The following is a 22049-nucleotide window of genomic DNA, read 5'->3' on the forward strand; positions in this document are numbered from 1 at the left end:
AGCAGCAGGTAGATGGCAAGCACCCAAGAGAAGAGTGGTGAGGATAAGTTATTTACTTGGGAATAAATTAGCAGTTTTTGCAAACTGCGACATAACAGAACATTAATCCTGTATTTCAACACATTTTCTGCTGAGGTGATGATGAAGTAAGTTGCTGGCGTTACCACCACTGTCATCAATGGTGGCCTAACAACTTAATGTCATGTTGGATCTTTTAAAACAAACTAATAACTTCCAAACAGCAGACACAGCTCCTCTCGTGTACACAAGTTCTTTGGTGCATTTCTAGTTTCTCTTTCATCATCCTCCTTCTCTCTTTTCTGTTCTTCTAAATGTACTATAGTGAAAGAGCTCCTTCCAGATGTTAACAGACTGTTATGCTAACTGGCTAACTGGCAAGCTGTACCCAACATGCTGTCTGCTGTGTAACCATGTAAATGTACAGTTTTTAAAGTTACAAATTGGATATATGTCACGCGTTGTGTGGCATGGTGTTTTCCCTGTTGTGAGTCATTAATTGTCTTGGCCTTAAGTTGTAACCATTAGTAAGAAGGGTATGCAGTTGATGGGTCTTTCCTCTCCCATCTGATATAGCATTTCATTACTGTAGCGCTCTTTCCTGTTTACTGATGCACACCAGCCACTGTCTCAGCTGTACAGTGATATGACGGTAAATGAAAAAGTTAAATCACGTAGAAAAGCAATACCCGTATGCTGGATGAACCGATATACCAGCACTAATTAGTGATATTAATGTAGGGTAACATCTGACAGCACGGCATGTGTTTGTGCACATAAATGTGTGTGTTTGTGTAGTATTGTATAGTGGAGTATATTCATAGTGTATAGCTCAACAAAAGGCACAGTGGCTGGTTGTAGAGAACAAATCAGACAAATCAGACTAGTGCCATCATGCAGGTTGCAGAAAGGCAGCAAACTATTCTTGGTGATGATTAGAATATGGATCAGCTGTTATAGTTTTTTTTTTTAAGGAGTCTACTCTACAACTAAGGTACTTATGACATTTGATGGCAACAATAACGTCCACAGAAATTGTTTTCCTATTTCCAAAATACCCCCATACACTTTGAGTGCATTGATAAGCGCACTAGTATCCCAGTTTCAAGTTGATCTTATTTGGGATATCCCTGTATAACTGCTTTTAACAGTACCCAGGTTACTGATCATCTGTGAGCAGTTGTGTCTTATTTTCTCACCATCTCAGCCACTATGTTCTGTACAATGAAGAACATTTATAGACCAGATAAGATGCCTGTCACAGGATCCTGGCTTCTTCTTTTGGAGTCCTCCAGTTAGCATAATCATGTTTCTAGGTTTCTGAAACCAGTATAAGGTGTTTACATGTGAAACACATAACCAGGATAGTCCAAAAAATAAAAGGGATTAAACCAGGATACTAGTGCACATGTAAACATTCTTGTGTTTCAGGGGCCAGCCTCTTAGCACATAGTTGTAGATATGGCAATGGGCTTTCACTCTTCATAACTGTCAGAGATTATTGCTTCAAGGAAGTACAAATGTGCAGCGGGTGAGTAATATATTAGATAAGAGTGAGTGCGTGTGATGGTGACCTCTCATAGAGAAAGGTTAGAGACCTTTGGGAGTCATCAACCACATGCCATTGTGCGTGCCTGCACACAGACACAATGCATGGTTTTATTTTACTACAGCACTCAGGAGATGGTCGAAGGCTTCTGCAATTAATAAGGCTAATGGTTATTGGCTGGTTGGTAGTGACCAGGATATGAGATGTCTGATTGACCTGAGGTAAACATGGCACTTTATGGGTTAACAGATCCCTTCTGGAAGGAAGTAGAGCTTTTATTGGAAGGAGGGAAGAAGCCATTTATAGATAGAAGGACAAAGAGGATGAGGAGCCCATACTAACGTGTCTAATAGGTTTCTTGAATGACTGTCAGTTAATTAAGATGGATGGCATAAATTGCTCTTAAGTTAAATACCTGTGTGTGTGTGTGTTGTTTCAGTGCAGAGGCGTGTCTGAAGCATCTATTTAAAACTGGCCTACCTGCAGGATTTTTGGGTTGGGGGAGGCTGACTTTAATTTTGATTGGATCTGACTTTACAAACTCTTTTTTTTTAATTTAAATCTAATATTACAATGACAATTTTACATGTAACATAAAATAGGGCATCCAAATGAGAGGAACATCATAATGTGTTACGATTCATGTGGGTGGAGCAAGATGGTGCTTTTGTATGGGTGGTCTCCACTGTGCAGGACAGGTGTCCCCAACTCTGGCTGCCTGTGATGTTATTGTCCTCTTGTGCTCTTTCTCCCAGGTTTTGGTGCACTGCAGCCCTGAATTCTCTCAGACGTGCTGCATTGATATTCAGGGCCTGTTTCTGATCCCCATCACTGCTCTCCCTCTCCCTCTCTTTCTCTCTCTCTCTGTGTGGCTCCCTCTCTCAGAAACTCTTTCTCCCTTGCCCCAGCAAAGATAAATTGTCTTAACAGTTGTTCTTTAAAACTTATATTGTCCACACTCCACTATAGGCTTCTTAAGTCAGCAACATCATTTTATATGAACTAATACACACAAAGTTAGAACAAGTTTTCCAGTCACCTCAATAACGTAAAGGACTATTTCAAGCCTACCAAACACCTGCACTGGGTTGAACCAGCTATGTGTAAGTTCAAACTAAGCTTAGTTTGAATGCAATTTCTAACTAAGGTCAGAATTTGTGCGCTACTTACATTTTAAGGGTTGCACTAGCTACAATAGTTCCAACATAGGCATAAGTTACAACTCAAATCTCACATCTGGCCCTTAGTAGGTGTAAAGTCTTCTGCAAAATAGTTTTGTTATGATTTGTCATTTTGAAAAATGGGATAACTTGTAGGATGAAAAGGAGCGAATTATACTGCTGTTTTGCGGTGGCTACCCACAGGTGATCTTATGCTTTATATACCCACCAAAGGAATGCTTGAAATAAACTGGTGTCATCTGTTGAAATGCAAAATAAAGCATTCATAAAATAACACACACGAGTAAGGGGGGTAATTGCATGTAAATATCATCTGTGCCACATTGGCAAGCAAATATATAGGGTTAGATGACTTTCTAAGTAATAATTACTAGTCCTTTCATGACAGTTCTGTTATTGACTTATAGTATGATATATGGACATGACCTCAATCATTTTGCTGAACTTAAAGTGATAGTTCAGGTTTTTGGACATGAAGTTGTGTGAAACGCTGACTATCTGTAGCTCTGATGTGACGGTGTCACTACTCTCAACGAGCCTCCTGCTCTGAGAAATCGCCCATAGCTTACTGGAGAAAAAGTAGTTCTGAAGATGTACAGGGGACACGTAACCAAAAGGTTTTAAGCTACAAAAAAGTATGCATGTGTTGTGTTAGACTATTTCAATAATTTTAAAACATCCCTGCGTTACGTCAGACCTTGCTATCAATTGGGACTATTTTCTGGCCGTGTACCGCCGCGAAGACCCGCAAGACAGCACGGCAACAGAAATCAATGAGACAGTTCATCACCACCAACGGCTAACGAAAACTTCATCGGCTGTTTCCAACAGAGAACCAGTAGGTTATTATTAGTAAGGAAGAAGACTACTGTTGCCTATTTAAACAAGAAATACTTTATTAGAATATTTGCATATAAAATAACATTTCTATCAACAGATATTACTTAAATTTTTCTTTTTCTCTTTTCCTGTTTACCTACAGGGTTCCTATGCAAGTATGGAAAGTATGGAAAAGTATGGAAATAAATTTGGTCAATTTCCAGGTATTAAAAGGTATGGAAAATGAAAAATAAAGTATGGAAAAATATTTATGTTTCCAGACTATTACCACTGTTCTAAAATACTGTTTTCTAAAATAGGAAATTAAGTATTTCCAAAAATAATTTAACCAATCCGGATCGTGTTTTATGCCGGGCCAAGCACAGTTTGTGTGAGAGCAAACGTCTCAGAAAACATACCTCCCCTTTTACCTGATTGACAGGTGGTATGTCCAGTCCGCTTCCCCATGACCCTCCTCCAGCCCCCCAGGTATCAAGTTTCACTCCAACACTGCACCTTCGACAAGAAGACGAGTTTCATGTAGTTCACAATGGGTAGATGCAAGTTTTTGGATGGGTGGCTGGCTTGACAATCCCGTATATAAATACTGGTTGGCCAAGGATTCCCAATTCACACACAGAGCTAGATGCAAGCTTTGTGTGAAATTGTTTGACATCGCCAAGATGGGGGAGAAGGCGATTCTGAGCCACATGAAAGGAAAAAACACCGACGTCTCGTTACTGCATCGCTTGCACCCAGAGTCCCAACCTTTTTGCCTCAGCCCAGACATTGAACTTACCTGAGTTTTTATTTGCATGCCATTATGGTACTTGGCTACAATCGCCTATTAAGAATAATTAAATGTGATGTGAAATATGATACACTCATATATTTACTCAGATGTCGCATATTCTCTGGGGAAAAGAAAAACAAAAAACACCAAGAAGTCTGGAAATTAGGGTATGGAAAAGTATGGAATTTTGAAATTCCAAATGTGTAGGAACCCTGTACCTATTTTTTGTTGTAAAAAACATTGATTAACATCCGCAATAAACTCAATAAACTATATAAATATTTACTATTTAAATCACGCTGATGGCGTTTGAGCCAACCACAAGAATGTGTGGAATTTCGTTGGTTTCATTCATTGTTTGTCCTGTCCTGGTGCAAATGGCGTTTTTTGACGTCCATGGTCCAGTTGTGGAAAAATCAAACGCCCCAGTACAATAAATCAAACACACCCCAACCACTGCGTTTCGGAAGTAGACACACATGCGCAGTCACGTACTGCTGAGAGTGAAATCCCTGATCGTTAGCTCACATGCAGCTTGTTCAAGCTGTTCTCTGTGTTGTTGAAATTAATCAAAGTAACATGGAACCTATGTGCTTATTATGCTACTGATTTTAATTGGGATATTTTTTGATGAACTGAATGACATTTAACGGAGTGTTGCACATCTCGAGGGCTGGGCTCATAGGAGACCACCGGACTCTCCCAGGGGAGGGACTTGGGGAGAGAGGGAGATGTACGGAGTCTGGACAAAGCTCCGCACGGAGCACGGATGGTTAAGAAGCAATCCGGAACGAGTTAAAAGCAAGTAATAAACAGACAAAGTGGTGTTTAAAATTGCATATATTGCAGGGTTCAACGCTAAGGTTTTTTTTCACTTGCCCGGTCGGGCAAGTTGGTCAGAGATCTACTTGCCCGAAGTCAGTTTTTTCTTGCCCTATAAAAATTGTTTAATTTAAGCGGCTATCAAATAACAAAGACTGCAGTTATTTTTATGTTATGTAATCTTTATTCACACTGTATTTATTAATTAAAACAACATATGTCATGTATTGTAGCTTAATTCCTACACAAAAATGACAGTGTCAGGGCTTAAAGTGAAAAATTTGTCAATCGTTCTCCGTCTATAATTTTGTGCCCTACTTGAGCCATGCCCACCTCTATTTATTTTTCACCCCTCTCTCCAGTTCTGCTGTATTAACACTGGGTTTAATATATTTTGCTTCCATCTCTCTGCCCTGCTCTACTGTACTTCAAAGCTACTTAGCTCTCTCTCTACTCTACCAGTAGACTACCACATCCACTTGTTGCACAAAACGCACACAGCAGTGTTTCCCCTAGGATGGAGTTGTAGCAGCAGAGGTGAAGCACACGCATGAAAAATAATTTTCACATGCGTGAAACTTTTTTGTATGCTTGCAAAGCACAGCCTGCTAGGATGTTTCTATGTATCTACTGGCACCAGAAGGGCTCTTTAGGACTAAGTACATACAGTACATTTGTGCACAGTATGAGCAGGTGAAATGTCTGTCTAGCTTACATATGAGGTGTCTCAAGATTTAGGAACATACAACTGTATTGAATATAATAAAGTAAAAAGTCACTTGACATGCTGCTGTTTTGTGCTATGACCTCTTTAAGTGTTGGAAGTTGTTATTTACGTGACAACGCCTGAACGCAACACAAGCTCAGCATGAGTGCCGTGCTGTCAGCGTGTTTGTCTGTGCGTAACAGCAGTCTGTTGGTTATTTACACAGTGTCCATTTCAAAAACTTTGTCAGCTGACAAACTGCACTGGGCTCGGGGTCAGGTTTGGTCAGGAAAATGTGGCCCGAGCCGCTCTAGCGTGCTCACCTGTGTGTGTGGCGGAACTCTGCCGTGCGCGATACAGAGAGCAGAGGAGAATTGTTAATGCGTGACCATGTAGAGACAGAAATGACACGATGGCATAACACCATAAATAGTATATTGTTATGTTATTATATGAAGCGTCCGTCGCGCAAAATAATATCAATGGGGGCTGTGGGCAGGACATTGTTACACAGCTGTGCCTGTGACTTCCGGCAGAGAGACCGCTGCATCAGAGCAGAAGAGCACGTTTTAAAATACATTTATTTTATCAATTAGTTATTAACTTTTACTATTTTTAGCAACTTGCCCGATCGGGCAAGTGAGTTGTTAGTTTACATGCCCGACCATGAGTTTTACTTGCCCCGGGCAATCGGGCAATCCTTATTGTTGAGCCCTGCATTGCTAGCAGATCTATTTTCTGGCCTAAAGTGCAGCAGAGACTGGTTATGAATGTGGTCTTTCGCAGGCAGCTGCTCTCTCCTCTTCCTCGTCACCCCCTCGCTCTGAATGTAGGCATGGACTGTAATGCTATATGGCATATACTGCCCCCATCAATTCCAGAAGAGTCATAGCACCAATTCTTATGCTGGTATTGGTTCTTCCTTTTTTTTCCCCCCAAAAAATGGAGTATCTGAGGCTTTTTTTCATCATGGAATCGAAAGGTATCGCGAGTATCGGTTCACATGACATCAGTAGTGTGGGTTATCATTATGGGTTTGTCATAACAGACATCCATCTGCCCAATAATAGGGTACAGTTATATTACCCTATGTTGTACCTGACTGCTTCACTAGTCGATATAACTTGTTATTTTTCTGTCTAGCTGTTGGTTGAGGTTATGAAGTTATAACCTAATCATAATGCTTTGTCCTAGTTCATCTATCTTGTTGTTTTTTGGTGATAAATGTTAGCCACAATAGTGCTTTTCCATGATTGGCCACAGGTAGTGGTACACTCTACGCCAACCCAGCCAAGATGAAGCGTACATCTCTGTGATGCGACTGACCAACGACACAGCTTAATGAAACTAACTAGTTGCAATGTATAGTCTTGTGTTGATGTTGCACCCAAACTTGGCCCTAAAAAAAGAAGCCACTATAAGAGAGAACTTGTGTATAGCTAGTGCATCAGGCTGCTGTGTTCGTATTGTATTGTATTGTATTCTTTCTATTCTATTCTATTGAACTGGTCTTCTCCTGCATTGCTGCAGCTATTGTGGCAGCTCTCTTTAAGTAATGCTGAAGTCAGGGTTTTGTTTAATGAATTATCTCCTTTTTATCCAGTCTTTCCTAAATTTATTGTGATTTGAATTTTTTACTCATCACATTAGCTCCGATATGTGCACAGTGTCCTTAAATAGAGCAACTTTCCTCAACATTACAGAGCATATACGGTATTGAACTGCATAAAACAACATCAACAGCAGGCAAGCTGCTTTCAGTTAACAACTCTAGTAGCTGGTTGAAGTGTGACTCTCTTTAAGTGATCCTCTGCAGTAAAAGTTGAGTCCAAGACATGGTGTCTCACATGAATCCTTGTCCAAATGGGATGTTTGCAGTAGCCGAGGCTTGTACAGCAAAGCCAGCCTGTTAGTTTGACATTAACCATGACAGAATCCGGTCTTTCTTCGAACAGCCACACAGTAGCCCCTTTTTTCTCTTTGATGCAAACTTTGTGCTGAATGCTTCATTTTGTGACTCAAAACTTGTCAGATAACCAAGGATGTTCTCCTTCTCAAGTGGAACAATTGTGCAGCAGTAGTGCCACTGTACAGCATGCAAAAACTCAGGCCTCTACAATACTGTAGTTATGTCAGCACATGCTGTGTATTGTATCAGCTGTCCCAGCCTCGCCTGGATGTGCACAGCTCAGCTCTCTTTAAACTGTATTCATCCTAGTGGGAATAACCAAAAGTGTGGGGAATGCTGCTAGGGATGCTGGTGCTGTCCAACATCTGATATTTACATAATACACCTGTGACACAACAGGGGAGGGAGAGTGTGAGAGAGACAAAAAATAAACACCGATAAAACAGAGGGAGGGGGAAAAAACAGAAGACAAATAAGAGAGAGAGAGCGGGGTAGCAGTCACAGCAAGGCTCTCGCTCCCCCCTCCCTCTCCTCCTCCTCCTCCTCCCCTTCTCTCCCCTGCAAGCTGTGACAGGATGAGATGTGGGATAGTGACGTGACGGCAACATGACACAAAGCTGTTATCCTCTCCTGTCGAGGCTGGCTTGCTGGATAGCCAGATGACTGGCTGGGGCAGAACAGGTGCGCTTTTGTGTCCATGTGTGTGTGGATGAGCCAGACACACATGCACAGGCACACAAAGGCATTATGTCCTGCAGCCATCGTGTCCACTGGGGCGAGCTGTATGCAGGTCTGCATGTGTTGTATGGGTATCCCAAGCTGCAGAAGACAAGAATGAGCCTGACAATGATCCATGTCCTTGAAAGTTACCCTCCCCTCCTCCTCTTTACTTTTTTCTATCTTTATCGCTCATGCACTGCTCCTTCTTTACCTTAACATATTTCACTCTTCTTTCTTCCTTTACTGCCTCTCCAGTTTTCTTCCTTCACTCTTTTTTTGACCTTCCTTTCAATCCCCCCTTCTCTCCGGTGCATCCTCTTCTCCATCATCTGTCTATTCTTTCTGTCTCCCTCTGTCCTTCACCCTCTTTTTTTCTCTTTCTCTCTTTCTTCTCAGGTCATTTCTGAAATTAGGTTGCGTGCATGTCTACAGTGGACCTCCTGCTCTGCTCTGAGGGCAAAATGTCACAGTGTGGGAGTAAGAGAGAGCCACAGAGAAGGAGAGATGTAGAGAATATCGCCTGTATCTGTTCCCCTCTCTTTTTTCTTCCTCCGTGCTGCCAACCTTTCATTTCTCTCTGTCCTCAGCAACCTATCCATTTATTTTTCCATCTTTCTATCTTGATCCCTCTATCCAGTCAGGAAAAAGCTTTGTCAAGTGAAGAGCAGCCTCTCTGCTATGCAGCACTGTTCACACACACACACACACACACACACACACACACACACACACACACACACACACGTACACACACACACACGTACACACACGCGCGCGCACGCTCCCACCCCTGCCGCCTGCCAACATGGTACAGGCTGTGCATTGAGACAGCCCCAGCTGAGGCAGTAGCAGTGAGTGTGCAGCTTAGCGAGTCTCCACACACACACGCACACCTACACTCACTCACACACACATACACACACACACATACTGCACACCGCTGTGGTGGTTAGTCTGCTGCTGCATGTGCCGTTGCAATATCATTTTTAGGTGGGAGGATTTTCACGTCACGGTGATGGTGGTGATAACCTTGCTGCCATGTAAGTATACATTGTCCTTGTGTTAAATGGAAATTAATGAACAGCTTATCATGTGTTCACCGGTTTCGTTAGGTGCTTTTGATTATGTTTGCATGAATCATCGGCATGTCGGTAGGATGTGATGTGTTAATATTAATCTGTACACGTTGTTCCGTGTGCGTCTGTGGTTTGTGGGTGTGCAGAACATGGATAATATTGTAGGCAAGGTAGTTAAGAAGCAGGTGATCTGTTAGAGAGGGAAAGGAGGGATGAGGATGATCCTGCAGAATAGATGCATGTTTGGAGGTCTGTTTAAACTGTGTGTATCTATCTGTATATGTCTATACATAAATCTGCATATATCTGCTGACACATTTGCAGTTCATCATGTATGTTGTGTAGGTCTGTTCTTTACGTCAAACTCAGATTCTTTGGAGAAATTAAATCCCCTTGTCTTGTAATTTCTCTAGATGAAGATGTTTTATTGCACACCTCCTCATTTAGTCAGGCCATCTGTTGGCTGCATGCAGTCTGCAGTCTCTTTTCTCTGTCACACTTACTGACTGGTTCTGTCATAGCAGCAGGCTTCGCTGCCGTAACTGATCATGTGTGTTTGCCTGCTAGCTGTCTTCACTGCATTAACTAACTGACTATTTGGCAAGGTGGCTGAATTAATGGGGAACATTATCACCTCTCCTCCTTGATCTGTTGGATGTCTGTTTTTCTGGATGGCTGGCTCTGTGGTTGATTACAGTCAGTGGCCAGTGATTTGGTAATTTCACTGGCTGGTTAGTTGAATGTTGTCTTGCTTGTCAACTGACTGATCATCACACTAGCTGAAAGACAGGGTCACTGGCTTGTTGTCTGGTTGGCTGACTTGTCAGTCAGTTTAGTAGACAGCCAGTTAGTCAGTGTGTGCACCAGAAAAAACCATTCAGAGACACGTCAGTGAAGCTAGGCAGTCACTCAAACAACCAGTCAGCCTTTTGCATAGCCACCAAGTCGTTCACTCATTCAGGCATTTATTCAGTCAGCAAGCCAGTCATTTAATCAGTCAGCCACAATGTTAGACAGGCTGTCATAGGAAATTGATTGCACCTCTGTTGGGGCTGGGATGACTGTGTGACCTCAACCATCAGCTCCACTGCACCACGACAGCCATACAGCTCAGAAGCAGAGTGTCAGTCCTCTTTCTGTCCCTTTCTCCTGTACACTTTCTCTCACTATGTCCCGCTGGACACATAAAGCATGCAGGTGATGAGACGTTACTGAACAAAAGTACACACAAATGTGCACACAGACTGAAAATGGAGGAATGATGCATAGGCTGTCTTGCTGTCCTCTGAAACTTCATGTCCTTAAACACAATTATAGATATTTAAATGTTGACATTATAGGGTAGAAGTAGCACAGGAAGCATGCAGTGACATTTTCCACTACTCTTTTCTTTAACCTAAGGGAAGATGAATATAGGATAAAGAGATGTAAAGTCACCATGTGAACTTCAACTAGTCCTTCACTTGCTGTTTGAAAATACCAAGGCTCCTTTTTCCTGCGAATGCATACACAAAAAATGTATGTATATAACATTAGTATTTACCTATGCTCCTGAAATTCATCATACTTTAAATGTGATTTAACAACCATTCAAATGAAAAACAGGAGCTTTCAAGAAAAACAAACAGCCTAGAGAGAAAATCCATACCTTGCTCTGCTCTGTCATATCTCCTATAGTCAAGAGAGAATCTGTTAGCGACGCAGTGCTTTAGATTTTGCTGTGTCATCATCACCTCTGTGTAGCATAGCGACAAACACAGTGGTAAAACAGATTTGACAGTTCTTTAATAAAAAAAAGAAAAACTTGAATATGAAACTTGAGCCAAAGACAGTTACAGTAAGAATTTATTTATTTATTCTTGTCTTGTTGGAAATAACAAATGACAGGAAATGATGGTAACATTATAAATAGCTCTATTTGATTTTGTAAGCCTGTCTACCAGTGGAAGAATTCTAAGAAAATAGAGAGGAAAGAAAAGGATAGGTGAGGAGGGTGAGAGGGGGGAGTATAGGTAGCTGCTGAGAGGGAGAAGGCTGTCATGCCGTTTGAGGATGGTTTAAATGCAGTTCAGTCTCCTAATTCAGCTGCAGTGAGGTGGCTCTGTAAGGAAAATTGGGGATTTTGAGCTATAAATTAAAAAAAATCACTAGACTCAGAACATGTCATGTGTTTACTGATATCATCCTTTAGATGCTTACATTGGCTAAATGTTAAAACTAGGTTTGTTTTGAAATTGTGACTACCTCATTAAATGTACTTTAAATAAACATAAGATGTGTTGAATGGCAGGATTTAAGCTACTGCAGGCAGTCACTTGACATCAGCACCCACTTGTTTTGAGTGTAATGTCTCATTGCTGGGTCCACCAACAAGCATCTGTGTTTTTCTAATTAATCTTATCCAGGTGAAAAGACTTTGAATCCAGTCACCCATTAAAATCTGACAGCAGTGAGTGTGTTTGTGCATATAAATGTGTGTGTGTGTGTGTGTGTGTGTGTGAGTGTCAGAGACAGTGATTAATAGCTTTTATCTATCTCTATTCCTGACTTGTCAGTTGATATATTCTTGGTGTGTTGGTTGAGTGAGGACTTGCTTCACACACTGTTAAGTTCAATATGTTTGAGTTGCTCCTTGCCACATTTAAATTATACGATGTGTGAGGGTAACTGCATTTACTTTGGGTTGATTAAAACTTCTGCTTCTTTCCTGTTCATATCAGTATGATTGGATCCCCTGACCTGACCTGGCCAAACCAAATTACAAATGAGAATTAGTCTTAAACCTCTTGGTTCTTTTTTACATTTTCAAGGGGTGTTATCAACGGGTTATCAACATGTGATGTTGAGCGACCAGTGACTAGGTCTGCCTGGTGTAGATGGCCATTCACAGTACATTAGGGCAGGACTTGATATAATGTGGGGGGAAAAAAATAATGCCTAAGCGACGAAAAATGTAAACAGGCAACAGCGTGCAGAGATGAGCTGATGTATTGTGAGTAGCTATATTAAACATTTGCAGTATCCTGTCATAATTAAGGCAAACACATCTTCCTTCTTGAGCAAAGCTTTAGGTGCAGTTGATCTGCTGATCAGTTGTTGTTTTTTAGTGAAGATTTACCATCCAGGTTGTTACATTCTAATGTGATAGCTGCTTTCAGCCATATTGGTTGTTTTCAAAAATTCCTCAGCAGTGCTCCTCAAACACGGCCCATACAAGATAAACAATTGTGACTGGCCCAGCAGATCTCAAGTTGCTGGAAATCTTTCGAAAGTAAAGGATGGACCGGACACATTTGCCAGAGCAAATAAAACATGAGCTTGCAGATTTGTCTGGTTCACAGGGAAGGGAAGTCAAAATCACCCATGGTTTGACAACAGGCGCAAAGCTATTTGAGACAAAGTTGGAGTGCTAATTTGGGGTGGGGTTTCATAGTGTTGTCGCTTCAAATAAACTCACTCGCACAACTGTCTCTGGAACGCCCACAGCTAATGTGTTTATGCAGATCAAATGGCAAAGTGCAATTCTGTTTATTTGCTTCATCATGAACCTGCACTTACTGCTTTACCTGCTTAGACCACCTCTCATATTGAATGAATCTTCAAAAGGCAGTTGCTCTACTTCATGGATGTACTTTTAATATGCATTTTTCATCTGTAAACACTTAGATGTAGATAATATACTCTTGTTAATGAGATTAAGGGGGTGTTGGGGTTGAGGATTAGCAGCGCGCATTGCTGTCTACCACAGTGTCTTATTTGATGTCACCACTGGGGGCACCAAAGTCAGGAATTTATAAATCTTACACTTAGTTGTTAAGTGACAATGCTGCACTTCTATATCTGCAGCATGATATGTGTTTTCCCATGTAATATATTGCAGTGTTATTCATTAGTCTGTTGTTTCACTCTCTCCACTTTCTTCACTGCTCAGATGATCAAAGGAGGAGGCAGAAATAGTAAAGCTGGAAATAAAAGTGTTGATAACAGCTTGTACCATGTCATCATCAGCTCACACTCTGATGATGAACAACATATGTCATTTTATAGCCTCACATGATTGCCATAACAACACAGGTATGGTACACTGTGCTCATCTCAGGACTCAAAATAAAATGTCATGCTATAAAATGGCAGTTCAGACACACAAAATTCTAGGCGGTGTTTGTACTCGGTAGGTATTTGTCAGAATTCAGTATATCCAGATAAGTAGTAGAGATTTCTTGGTATGTCATTAGCAAACTTAAATGTTACCTAATGTTTATAAAATTAGTTATTAAAAGGTAGATAAATTATCAATTTAAGGATACGTTCTACATGATGGGCCAATAATATGACCATTGATGTGTGGCTTCAGCCTGTTTTGCTGCTGTGTTTCCCTGTGTTATGCGCAGCAAGGCTAGATTTAAAGGACTAGTGTTACTCATTCACTCTTTTTTTCTTCTCTCCTCTTCACCCCTCCTTCTGTCTTTACTCCCCATCTAGCACACTTAGCTTGCATGTGTTGAATTTAATTAGACCAATAACTCCCTCGTGATTTCTACAGGCTCATCTGGAGCAAGGAGAGGGCCACAGCAGTCTTTTTTTTCTTTCTGTCTTCCACTGACCTTGCAGCAGGAAGTTAATGTGCATGTGTTGTGTGTGTGTGTGTGGGCATGCATAAGAATGTGCACACGGCATATACATTTGCATTGCAATGCATGAGATGTGTGATCTTGCTCAGTGAATGCATTAATATAAATGTATGCATGCATGTATGGTTAAAATGCTCGATACAAATACAGCTTTAAGTTTTGCTGTCTTTCGGTCTTCAGAATGCCTAACTTGTGATCTTGATGATACTTAATTAACACATACAAACTGTGTGTCACACTGTAATATGCTTATTCAGTTCTCTGGTGAAACTTCACAACAATAACTGAGTGCAGCGGGTGCTAATTCAGGATAAAAATGGGATGAATGTGTTTTGGACTACAACAGTGACTGGTGTCTATTTGTAAGCCCTCTCTGTTCCAAGAATTAGACCTGCTCTTCTGAGCATATACCGAAGCCATTATTACACCATTTCAGTCTCTTCTTATCTCCTTATAGACAGATGAATTCAAAACTAGAGTACCATTCTTAACATTATTAACAAAACTCTTTCTATTTCTATCTTTCTGGGCCTTCTGCCTGTTGGCCTATTTTTCTGTTAAACCTGGAACACCAGTATCAGTCCCTTTCTTCCTTTGCCTAAACCAGTGGTTGTTCTCCCTCAACAGTGGCACAAATACATCACCAGTGCCAGATGCTTTGCTAGCTACTGTTGTAGAGGTTAGTCCTGCATCCTCTGTGGCACCATCAAACATATTGTTTACAGATACCAGTCTCTCACATGCACATCTCAACCCCCACCGAGCATAGGATTTTAACATACTCCAAATGTCCCCCTGTAGGAAGACTCTGGCATTGTATCATGAACCACCAGTAGGCAAAAAGGGAGGCAGGCATACAGGAGGCAAGAAGGCAAAGCAGAATTTCAAAGCAAGAACAGGCAGACAGGCGGGCGGTTTATTCAAAGTGACAAAAATAAAAAAACATTATAGTTGTAAATGTACATTAAAGTAGGGACAGAAACAAATATATATGTGGGCAAAATTGCAACATAAGCATAAAGCATGAATAATAAAGTAAAATGTTTTGCTGATTTAGTGTCTGTTCCTCTGGAATGATTGACATTACAACACAGTGTAAATGTAATCTGATTTGTGGGGTCAACTCTAGCCACATTCTGGTTATTATGACTGATGTTCAGGATCATACTGAGCCTGCATTAGTTTGAAACAATGGCACAAATTAACTTGTAATTTTGAGGATTAAGGGCTTTATTCACATGCTTCCCAGACCATCTGCGGTTATCAAACATTTGAGTTTTACAACTTTGACAGCACAATAGACTACTGTAACAACTGATACTATAGATATCAAATTCAAAAGGAGAATCGCCAACAACAGTAAAGGAGCTTCGAGTGCGAGAACGGGGAAGAAAAACTGTATTAGATGTAAAGATGTTTCACCTCCACCTTTGTGTTAACTGTTGTAACTGCACAACAAGGGTCTGTTTTTGTGAGATTTAGGAGATGCTGAGTGTTAGAACTCAGGTGGTGTGTAATCCCCATCTTCACCTTGTCATCAGGTGTGCTCCTTAAGTGTATGTTGTGTGTGTTCATATTCAACAGCTGAAAGAAATTGTTACTGCCAGTCAAAAGTGTGAAATATTAAGTGTGTCATTCAGTCTTTCCAGTCACTTTTATTTGGGTGGTCTGTACCTTAGATATTTCGGCCCCAGGGTACTAGTGCACTAATTGTTTCATATTACAATAGATGCGCTATGCTATTCTCTTATTCTGTTCCTTGAAATGAGAAAACAGTAATGTGTGTTTTTGTTTACCTCGGATACTGCTTGACCATGTGTGCCCATTTAGTTGCACAGGAAGGACTTCTGTAAGAAGCTGTATCACGCTTTTGGATCTCCGGGTGTTTTCCGGACACAGATTAAGCAGCTTGTCATGCTGAAAAGCAACAGAGTGCTTCCATTAAAAAAGGCTTACAAATCTAGGAACAGATGAGTAATCTGAGGTCAGGATTCTGGCCCACAGGGAAACAAATGAAAGGGGGACAGGGGTCAAACTCATTTAGTTTTTCACAACTGGGCTTTGTTTTTGTTGACACAGATAATTGCTCTTACTAATTACAAGAAATGTAGGTGGCACCATCATGAGCGATCTTGTTACCTATTTGTCTAATAAATGGTTATCATCATCTTTATAAAAAAAAATGATTATATTTGAACACGTCATGAGAATGTTATAATTCACCTTCGCTCAATACTGCTTTGACCAAAGAGAGCTATAATGCATCATAATGTAACTCAGCTCAACAGCAGTTAGTTGCCCCCACTGACTGCCTACAGCTAACATTAACTAGCTCTCCTTTGCTGATGTCAGCAAGATTTGTTGATCACAATGTAGCATCATCAGGAAAACAATAGGGGTGCATCCCCCTTGTTTACTGCGTCCTTTCGTCCTGACAGCATCCCATGTTTTCTAATGTCCCCAGGACAACAGGACTCCATTCATCTAGAGCCTTGCTTATTAGCCTGCACAAAATTGATGTAATACAACAGAAAAAACATCAGCCACTGCCATCAGTGATTGTCATCTTATCTACCCACATGCCGATGGCAGGCGACAAGGCGAATATTGGCCGATACTGATGTGCAGCCGATCTGAAATGCAGAATTTCAGTGTATCTGTTTCTGCACCTGCACATCTGAGTATTCATAGTTTTAAATAATACAATGAATATGATATGAAATCCCACATAATCAGGCTCCTTGGGTGCTCAGTGATGCTATGGGTCCTCTTAGACGTGGAATATCCAGTGGGAACTGTAAGGTGTAATGTAAATCCTCACTGGACAAACAGCTTTTTCTCTTGAGGGATCAACATGTAGAATTCCTTACCCCCGGAAATCAAACCAGAACCTGAGTGGAATCATTTTAAAGTTAGACTGAAACAGTTTTTGAAGAAGAATCAGTCATGTAGTCATGAATGAATGATCTGGTGCTGGTTGCTTTATGTTGCTTTATACAGTAGTTTGTGTCTTGTACTGCTTTGGCTGTTCTTTCTTGTTGGGTTCTGAATCTTGTGTTTTTTAAATGTTCGTGCGTATTGAGTTTGTTTTTGTACTGTCTCTTGTGTATTTATTGATTTTTTTTGTATTTTAAAGGCCTGTCTAGGGATGGTTATTACAAATTAGTTCAGGCCATAAATACTGCAATGTGTGGCGTTGTTTTATGCTACATACTTGTCACTATACAAAAAACATTAATTAAATAGATAATAAAAATAACCCAAACCAGAATTTACAAGGTTAAATGAACAGTCTCTGCCTCATTACACACAAGCTTTAAGCATTCAGCTTCGAAAGTGATGATGACTCAGTATGTTTTGCAGGACCGATGTGGTTAGAATCACTCTGAGTGCCATTACTGTTCTGTGAGCCACATTACATGTGGACTGCACCATGTGTCATAGTGTGTGTGGATAAGTAAAATCCCCACAAGCACATGTGTCATCCGCTTGTTTGATGCATTATTCTGTGAAGGTAGTGAATGTGGTGGTGAAACAGATTAAAACAGACTCATTCTGGGTTTGACTTTGATCAAGTGGGTAAGGTTATGATACTGATGCTGGGTGGGAACAAGGAACACGGCAGGCGTAAAAGTTGCATCACTACAAAGTGCATGAGTGAAAAGGAAGACAACACTACATTTTTCCAATGCTCTTTGTACATAGTGTTTTAACTGAGTCCAGCAGGCATTGTGTTCATAACCTTTTTCTGGGAATGCTCACCAAGGCTGTTTAATATTATAACAATGTACCACAGGCATGTGTGAGGCTATTTAATTTAACCTGTAACTAGGTAACAAGATTTAGAGTCTACAGCCCTCTGAGGCAGCACTGTACTTAGGTGCACTAGTTATTTGAGAAAGACGGCAATGTAAGTATGCTAACATGCTGAGCATGTGATATTTACCTTGTTCAACGTCTTAGTATGGCATGTAAGTGTGCTAACATTTGCTCACATTATTACTAATCAGAAAGTTCATCTGCAGCTGATGGGGATGTTATTAGTTTTGCAGTTATTTGGTCAGAACCCAAATTGAAAGTGGACCAAATAAACAGTATTGCCATCCCTTAAACGATGTCTCTGTTTTGGCAAAAAAAAACAACAAACTCATACAGTAGCTGCAGCTTCTCCATGTTATTGATTTTCACACGTTTTATCACATTATTTTCTGTTAGAGGAAACAGCATGGAGTCGTGCTTATTTCCCTGTACCTGTCATGTGCTTGGCTCAGATTCATGAATGCTTAACTGCGCTGTTTGGTCCGTGATCGTTTCACTGTTCATAGCCTTGGGTCTTCTTACAGGAGTTACAGGAAAGACTTCACCTAACAGGGTGATACCTTACTGACTACACAGAATTTAACACAGCTTGTACCTTGGCTGTTCCTTTTTTTTGCTTCCAGAGAAGCATGTGAGGTCAATGTTATGATCGTCTATCTGAAGAGATAGAAACTCTCGAGCCTGTAGTTTCTGATATCAACTTTATCTCCTCTCTCACTGTTCATTATTCATGCCGTTCTATCACCATGTAGGCCCTGCCTTGTAATGTTAATGTTCCTAATGTTAAATTAGTCATGAAATACTGCAGTTCTATCCACAACTTCTTTTTCTTTCAACATGAAAAATCTTTAAAATGATGGACATGCAGAAAAGGTGGTCAGCTTGAATCAGACAGAATTATGAATTACACAGTGTAGCTTGCTGATGTTGCTGCTTCCCCTGATAGGTTTGTCTTCAAGCCTGTCTTACATTTTATATTGGACAGAGTGAAATGGAGAGGATCAAACTTTTTCTGGTGTGTGTATTGAATAATAGCAATCAATACTCACATCCCGCACTTTTGTATGCTTAAATTCCACCCCAACCACCCCAGGAAACCAGCAATTAGATTCTCACCGCAACATGATTATTAAAACAGTTTAGTTGTATATGAATGTAATTTACACGAGTGTCTTTTAATTAACTTAGACATAATTTGATAAAACAACAGAATAGTAAAGCTTTAGAGAAAAAGCTTCATTTCGTTTCACTCCCCAATATTTTATAATTTACTATTAGTTCAACTCCAAAGTTCCAGGTGAATGAAAATTAGAGGTCACACTCTGGGAAAGTTAGGCTGGGGGTCTGTAATCATAACATCAGATCTTTGATTGGGAAATTCATCAGCAAATGGCAAAGCTCCTCATTTCCAGGATGATCTCCTGCAGAGGCAAAACCACAGATTGTAAAAGCACCAGAGCATCTATTATTAAGCAAACACTAAACTACTATTTATTATAACATCATTATGTACAAACAACATTTGGGTTAGCTAGTTTTTCAATAGTAATGACTTTCATGCTACATTTGTTTGTTCCATTTCAATATGCTTGGCAATAAAATGTCAGTATTTATTTGGTTACAGTTGTTAATGTGCATCCACACAGCTGCTCCAGGCAGGATTACACTCTCCATCTCCATATCTCCCTCCGCAGCCTGACAGTGTTGCTTATGTTGTATAATGCCATTTGCTCACCAGGAACACCCAGGACAAAGTACTGAGGTGGTCATGAATACAGCAGAAATCCTTACAACAGTAACAAGGATGGGACAAAAGAGAAGGCAGTAATTTGTCGTAAATTATAAAAGAATGAAGCGATGTTCATGAAAAAAAAAGGTCTGCTGAAGAGATAGAGAGTGAGAGTGAGCGGGCAGTTAAATAGAAAGCACTATGGTGAGAGTAAAGGTGACATCTGTACACCAGCCATAATTGGCGTGTGCGCTGCAGAAGCAGAAAGGCAAAGGAGGCAGGTGGAACTAAGGGGGAGAGGAGGGGGGGAGGAGTCACCTACAGTGGCACACCTTGACATATTTTTAAGACTGTTTGTCCTCTTTAGGAAAGGATTTTTCATAGATGTGAAAAACGGGGTCCATTACACCGTCTCAGAGCAAAGGCTTAAATCGCTCAGTGTCTCATCCTCAGTCATCTCACAGCTATGACATATCATCACCTGTTCTCAGTTTCTCACTTCTCAAGCTCACTCTGCAGTGACACACAGCAACCCCTGCGGCTGTCAGGGTTGCCTGGCCAACTGCTTTTCTTTAAAACCCCTTTACCACTTATAAGCTTATATACCTAAGCACACACATACACATGGACCTATGTATTTGTAAATGCATCTTTCTCTCTCTTTGTCTCTGTCCTTCTCTCTGACTCATCCCTCTGTCCTTTTTTTGCTCTGCTTTATCTTCCCCTCAGCCAGATAATGTGTTGGAGCTGCAGTCCTTTTCCAGCTCCTGCATCGCTTTCCAAAATAACCTTTTTCTTCGTCAGACTCTGTCTGCTGCGCTTAGTTAGCATGACAGCTGCTTTCAACCCAATTAGAGAGCACTGATGGTGGCTGAAAGGAGGCTCTCTGTGTAGTTGTTATGTAACAATTCACCTCAGAGACAATGTCAGTTAATGTGGCTTTCTCTCTTTCTGTGTGTGTTCGCGCGTGTGCACTTGGATATTGCAGTGCAGTATTGCAATGCAGCTGCTGTCCAATCCGTGTATGTGCGTGTTTGGGGATTCCCTGAGCATTGTGTAACTGCCTCTGTTGCTTCGCTGACATTTATGATTTAATTTACCACATTTATTTCAGGTTTAGACAAATTTAAATTTCATAAATGTACATTGCAAAAAAATGGCAGTGTAGTACTGTTTTTTTGCAACCAATGTTTAAACAGTAAGGTTCCCTTTTTTTTTTTTTTTTTGAGTTCACTGAGTTTATTTCACTTCCCAAGCAGCACTGCAGCATAAATATGTGCTCAAACACTGTTAAAGTAGGCATTTATTTTTTCGATCTCTGCCATTGCCATTGCCATTGTGATACCACTCTCAACCAATCAGTGACGTAACCAACAAACAGATACAGCAAGTCCCTTCCTTTGTATATGCTGTAGCCAACAAGGAGTAGACACACTATAAGCACATTCACAATCTAATACAGCCCCATCCAAAAGCATTGCTCTGAATGATGCTTCTATTTTTGTCAGAGAGCTGTTGATTGTCATTTCTGAGGCTGTACTGTGTGGTGGTGTTCTATCGACAGCATCACACTGTAAGGTGTTCATGTTGTTCTCTCCCATGTGAACACCTTGTTACAGACAGATTCTGACTGGTGCTTTTGATGTGATACTTTCAGACATGCAGGTGTGCGGCGAGAGCAGCTCTGTGCTCAGCAGAGTCTCCTGAACTATTTCTTGTCACAGGCAGGGGGAGCTGTATGCCAGTGCTGCTGCTGGCAGTGGTGCAGTGGGCACAGCTCCTACCTCAGCTCTGCCTCACTGTGCTCAAGGACATTTTGAGACAAACACACGGAGAATGCGCATGGCTTCACCGTGGAGGACAGCACTGCTTGTCAGGCCAGGAACTTCTCATTAAGGAGAAAGCAGCAATTATTGCAGAGCACCATTTGATCATTAACACTTGTTCTTTATAATCAGAGAGCAGAACAGGGAGACACAGCAGCGACTTACTAGGCACGATACATAGAGGAATTAAAATTACAGGTAAAATTGATGCTAAGAGATAATGGGACTATGCTGAATATGGATAGAGAAAGCGAGACTGAGATGATGATGTCATCAAGACACAATTACATAAAGTTGCCTGATTTTTTTCTCTTTGTAACAACACTATAAATATAACAACCAAAAAATCTTAAGCTGAATGCTCTAAAATCAAATCTTCAAGCCTTTGATACCACTGGAAAATATTGATAAGACAGGATGACCATGATATATTAGTTGAGTGTATATACTT

General features: G+C 40.8%; 1 protein-coding gene across 4 annotated transcripts in view; it reads left to right on the forward strand.

The window, feature by feature from the left end:
- Positions 1 to 22049, forward strand: part of atp2b2 (ATPase plasma membrane Ca2+ transporting 2) — a 170128-nt gene that overhangs the window by 47320 nt on the left and 100759 nt on the right. For 2 of the 4 annotated variants that reach the window (XM_049575958.1, XM_049575998.1), the window contains exon 1: positions 9358 to 9557. The exons of the other annotated variants lie outside the window; for them this stretch is intronic. The gene's annotated coding sequence lies outside the window, so the exon portion shown is untranslated. Of the gene's footprint in view, positions 1 to 9357; positions 9558 to 22049 lie in introns of those variants that run through there. 4 annotated transcript variants of the gene reach the window in all.

Source organism: Epinephelus fuscoguttatus, linkage group LG1, assembly GCF_011397635.1.
Source record: "Epinephelus fuscoguttatus linkage group LG1, E.fuscoguttatus.final_Chr_v1".
NCBI lineage: Eukaryota > Metazoa > Chordata > Actinopteri > Perciformes > Serranidae > Epinephelus > Epinephelus fuscoguttatus.